Genomic DNA, 5,820 nt, shown 5'->3' with positions numbered 1-5,820 from the left:
GCTGGAGCTAGGCCCCATTAGGTAAAGACCCAATTAAACAGGTGCCAGGAGGGAGAATCCAAAAATATTCTATGGTCCCCCGTAAGAAGGCTATAAGTTAAAAAAAAAAAAGCCAACTTCTAAAATCAGAAAGATCTCTCGCTTCCTATCCAGTGGGTCTCCTTATCCACCTGCCTCTCCGGTGTCTATCATCTGTCATCTTTTACATCATGACCTTAGCCACTGTGATGATCTCAGCACCTGGACATGGCCCATCCTTGGTGAACGTGCTCAGTGGGAAGAGGGAGCAGGGGCTTCCCATCTTGGCCCCCTTAGAAATTTGGAGATGCAGACCAGAGGCATGTTGGGAAGGGCTTTGAATACCCAGACAAGGAAGGTGGAATTCTTTTGGCAAGAACTGGGGAGTTGCTGAAGACTTGGTGATTGAGAGAATGATAAAGAGAATTAGACCAGTACTTGAGCAGGATGCATGTGCTTGCAGTGTTCTAGATCTTCCAGAAAAATGGGAGACAGGAGGTGGACACGTAAAGCCCTCGGGTTTATTGTCTCAGTCCAGGTGAAGGAGAGGAGCCTGAGCTGAGGAGTGGGGCGGCAGTAGGGAGAAGGATGGGGTCAGAGAGATGTTGCAAGGCCCCCATGTTCCTGAACTTGCCGCCAAGGAGAGTGGTAGCCGCCCCCCCCCCCCCGGGCGGGCTGGGGGGCAAGGGGGTGGGCATTTCTCTCGGTGATGAGATTCTCAGGGGAGGATGACGGGATTTTTAATGCATAAGCTACGTCCAGTAGCCCAGAAGCTGCCCCTGAGATCAGGATTTGTGTGTGAGTGGTTGGGCAAGGGGGTGACCTGCAGGGGCCAAGGGGAAGCAGGAAAGGAAAGGAGAAGAGAAGGAGCCACGCAGGGCCCACACAGGCATGTCCTGGCCTGGCCTCACTGGCAAGACAGCTCTGGAGGGTGACTGCCTCTGAGCTGGCACGGCCCAGCGAGGGGAGCTGGGCTCTCACACCCCTGTCCCCAGCCGCCAGTGACCACGAGCCCCGTAGCCTGAGGATGCGTGGAGGGTGCCGAGTCAAAGCTGGGTGACAGGAACAGAGTGCACACACAAAGTGGCCAAAGGGACCCCAGGGTGACTGGGTGGGGCCCCAACGCGGTCTGCTGTCAACGAGGAGCACTGTCCTGAGAAAGAACAGTGGCTGGCCTGCGACTGTTCTGGCCGAGCTGATCCTTGTCCTCCCAGCCATCTGCTGCTTCAAGGAACAGCGTGGAAGCCTGGGCCGGTGTCTGTGGGAGGTTTCGCCTCACATTCATCTTTTTGCATAGAAAATGGGAAGCCAGGAAGCGCATTGCTCGATGCCAGAGCACCCCATGGGCTGCAGCGTGCCCTGGGTGCTGGCATGTCCTTGATGCTCTGGCTCGGGACAGGGGGACCATCCAGCCCTGCAGAGGGCTCCGAGCTCGGGCTCATTCTCCATCCAGATGCCGGGGCTTCTGAGCTGGCCATGAGCGCCACAGCCTCCCGAGAGCTCTCTCGAAGGTGCTCCCTTGTCCGCAGGCAGGGGACTGACCTCGACACCCTGGCGGATGCCCCCCGCCCATGAGGACTTGCTGGAAGACTCCAGAAACCGCAGGACATAGGTGCCACCATCACATGTGAATTGCGTGGGTGTGGAGCACGCGGAGCTGGAATCGCAAAGCGAATTAAGCCAGGCCTCTGGGGCTGGGGGAGGGGAGGGAGGCCCCCTCTTTCCCTGCAAGGAAAGAAACAATGAAAGCCAGGGAGTACAGAGCCAGCCGAAAGAGCCTCCCTCCCAGACCCTCTCTGGGGTTCGGACCTGTGCCTTGCGCAGCGTGCCAGGCGCAGGCCAGGGGCCCGGACAGGTGAACCCCCAAACAAAGGGGTTGGTGAGGATTCTGCTCCTGCCCCTGGCTGCCTCCTGTTCGGATGGGGCCTTGTCGAGCCCATAGGAGTTGTTGAATACCTTGTGTCCCGTCCCTGCCTATATCCACCCCTGCTGCCATCCCCGTGGCCTCTCCCCTGTTCTGTCCACCTGCCTCCGCGCACCTCACCCCGAGGTAGGCAGGTAGGCCTGGCTTTGCCCTCGGCTTCCCAGCGGCAAACAGGAAGACGGTAGGCAGCAGGGAGTCAGTGGTCTTTTCCCAGAAACCTCGCCACCACGTCTCTGTCCCCCTTCCTGCCCGAGAGCCGATGGCTGTGTGCTCTGCGGCCGCCCCCTTGCTGGGGCTGCCTCACCCTCGGTGGGGCTAGCCCCGAGCTAAGTCGTGAAGGTGGCGCCTGCTCCCCGAGCCGACCACGCCTCTGTCTCTGCACCCCCACTCAGCCCCCCTCTCCGGGTTTGCTCAGGTTTGGCATCCTTCCAATCCCACAGGAATTCGGCTGATAAATGAATTCATACTCAAAGGTTATTGACTTAATTTGTCACCCCCATCCAGGAGCTATTTGCACTGGAAAGAGATCCACCAGGGAGAAGGCAATGTTTAACTGCAAAGAATGCTTTTGGAAGGGGCGGTAGGGCGGGGGGCGGTTCGGGCCGCGTGGCCTTCGGGCAGCCCTCTGCCGATCACCACCGAGGTGACACTTTCTCTCAGCACGTTCTGGCTGCGGGCATGCCCCGATTTCAGGGGGGCCCGGAACGGCCCGGGGTGCTTGCGGGAAACTGCAGATCCCGGGGCCCCGGGGATTTGATTTAGCGGGCCTGCACGGGGCCCCGGGATCTGCATTTTCATCCGCTCTCCACTTTCTAATGGAAGAGGTCCGTGGACCGCATTTTGAAAAATACTTGGGCATCAGTCGGCTCGGGCTGCCGTAAACTCTGCGTGGCTCAAACAGCAGGCCTTTGTTCTGTTCTGTTTGTTCAGTTCTGGAGGCGGGGAATCCAAGATCAAAGTGTGGGCAGGTTTGGTGTGGTCCTCGGCCTAGACACAGCGGCAGCTCCCTGTGTCTTCACCCGCCAAGCGCTCTGCCCGCGCACAGCCCCCCAACCCCCCCGTCTCTCTGTGTGTCCGAATGCCCGGTTCTTGGAAGGACACCACCAGTCAGATTGGATTAAGCCCACCCTAAGGGCCTCATTTTACTTTAATCACCTCTTTAAAGGCCCCGTCTCCAAAGGCAGTCGCCTTCTGAGGTCCTGGCCGTGAGGGCATCAACATCCAGATGCGGGGGAGGGATACACTTCAGCCTGTAGCGGGCATGTAGAAACAACAGCAAAAAATAAGGCATTTTTGAAGCGGTTCCCAAGTTCACTCATCTTTTCGGTTAACTGCCAGAGCAAAGATAACCCGCGTTTGAAGAGATGCTGCAGGAAGGGAGGCCGCGGGGCCTCGGACAGCGCCCCCTGTCGGCACTGCCGGCCTCCGTTGCGGCAACCGCCTCGGCTCGCCCTCCGGAGCGCGGATCCTGTTGTTCTTCCTCCTGGGTTCAGAAACAGCCTTTCTCCCCTCCGCTTCGCGGGAGAGAAGTCTCTGGCGCTGGCAGCAGCGTGGCCGCCCGAGGCAGCCCTTCCTTCTGCCTCCGAGGGTGCTGCTTTCTCCAGAAAGAAGCGAGGACCCTTCACCCTCTCCATTCATCATCACCCCGGGCAATCTAATTACAGCCTTGTCTTAAAAGAGGAACTCATTTACAATTGAGACTTCTTCCTTATGAAAATGTAACATCTTGAACTATGTTTTTCTGGCCCCCTTTTTCAAAAATAAAAAAGGAAATTAATTAATTTCCTTGCACACGGGAAAAACTCATGAGGTCTTGCCGGTTGTGCGAGGAAAGGATTCTCTCTCTCTCTCTCCCGGCCTCCCGCTGTGTGACAGTGAAATGCTGAAATGATTTTGGCAGGAGAATATTCTCAAAGGCTGTTTTTTATTTCAGCGGCAGAAGAGTATCTCTGAACGCAGGCTGCACCTCTGCCCTGTGGGGCTGTTTCTAATTGCACGAGGTGAGCTGCAGAAATCCTTCCCCCAGCCGGGTGGGGAGAAAGCGGCAAGACACCTAAGAAAGCTAAACGTGTCTGCCACACTCAGCGCTCACCACTTGAAGGAATTAACTTGTTGGAACAAAATATTTCTATAGGTGCACAAACTATGCATGAGAATAATGAGGCTGACCCCTTCCTTAACGCTTTGCAGTCACTGGGGTTTGTTGCTTCTCTCTCTAATCACAACATGCTATGTTCCTCCTTGCTCACACCTCTGTTGGCAAGACTGGCTGCGAATACTTTAGATTATCACCTTCTCATTTTCGGTGTGAAATAATTGCCCAAGGATGGAAACTGACAAACAAGAATGTGGATTTTGGAAAGCAGCCCACTCGTTATTTAGGATGGCCTGCCTAGAAGGGAGACAGGTGCGTTACGTGTCATCACCTTCTCCCGTCCTCACACTCGCCCCTTTAGAAACCGAGCTGTGCTCTCGAAGACCTGGATAGATTTGAAATATGGAAGACAGTGGGGGGACTGACGTGTTTAATTAAAGCCTTATCTGATGCTGCAGTATAAGGGCAAAAGGTTGTGGGGAGAAGAAGCCTTGTGGGTTTCGCTCTTGGCGCTGCCACTGATGGGCTGTGTGGCCTTGGGCAAATTAACTAACCTCTCTGTGCCTCACTATTCTCATCTATAAAAATGAGACCATAATAACAACGCTTTATGAGATGGCGAGGGCTGAGTTAACACATATAAGGTGGTCAGGACGATGATCAACATACAGCAAGCACTCAACCAATATCAGCTATTCTTATTTATGCCCTCGGAAAAGGAAGAGCAGATGCCTTCTTTCCCTCCTTCAGAAATATTTAGTCAGCGCTGGGGTCCGGCATCAGGAAAAGTAATCAAGGCCCCTGTCCTCAAGGAGCTCACAGTTTAGTGCACGTGTAACAACCGACTATAATACTGCGTAAGACAAATTTGAATAAATGCTGAGTAAGGATAACAGTCCCATCGGTTGGGGGCCAGAAGAGGAGCAACGCTTACTTTGGAGTAGAAGATCATGGATGACATCACGAAGGAGGTGGCTTTTGAGCTGGACCTTGCTCAGATGAAAGGTCTCCGTAAGCAGAGAACAAAAGAAAGACGTTCCAGGGGGCAGTACATGGTACCTTCAGAGAAAGGCCAAGGACGCCTGTGATGTTGAGACAAAGGAACCGAGGGGACCGGGGGCCGGACAGATAGTCGGAGACTTCATCTGGCCTGCAGCAACTTGGCATCATGATTTTTTTTCCAGGTCAAAGAACTGGAAATGAAATGGCCAGGTGACGTGTTCCCCTGTTTTATCCCCCTGAAAGAGTTTGGGGAAAAAATTTTAATGAGGAGCAAAGTCTTACAGTTACCAACTCTAATTTAGCAGCAAGACCCTCCCTCCCACCCCGATTCTGTCCATACAGGTCATTTATTAGACCCAGAGAAATCTTTGTAGTCCCCACAAAAGTGTAGCTACCTCTGGGGTACAACGCGGCTGCTACTTAACTGTCACGTAACACGACAATCGAGTGTCCTATTAGAGCTAAAATTTAATTGTGAAGACGGGTACCATATTTAACTGCAATCCTGGGGGGAATTTAGGTTGACAGGCTGTAATTACCCAAACTGGAACCTGGCCAGGACACACCTACTCTTTGCCAAAAGAGCTATGGGGGTTTCAAGGACTGCAGGCCGCCTGAAGCTGCCGGGTCTGCAGGGTGGGGAATCGGTGCTTGCGGCCCCACAGCGCCCCCTAACAAAGCTCAGGGCAAGCACAGGAGCTCCAGGGAGCCGGCCTTTTCTGACCACCCCCCCCCCCCCCCCCCCCCCCCCCCCTTTTCGCAAAGAGTAGGTGTGTCCTGG

Source organism: Neomonachus schauinslandi, chromosome X (assembly GCF_002201575.2).
Source record: "Neomonachus schauinslandi chromosome X, ASM220157v2, whole genome shotgun sequence".
In the NCBI taxonomy this organism is placed as follows: domain Eukaryota; kingdom Metazoa; phylum Chordata; class Mammalia; order Carnivora; family Phocidae; genus Neomonachus; species Neomonachus schauinslandi.
The sequence above is the reverse complement of the archived record's forward strand: the minus strand, read 5'-3'. Positions refer to the sequence as shown.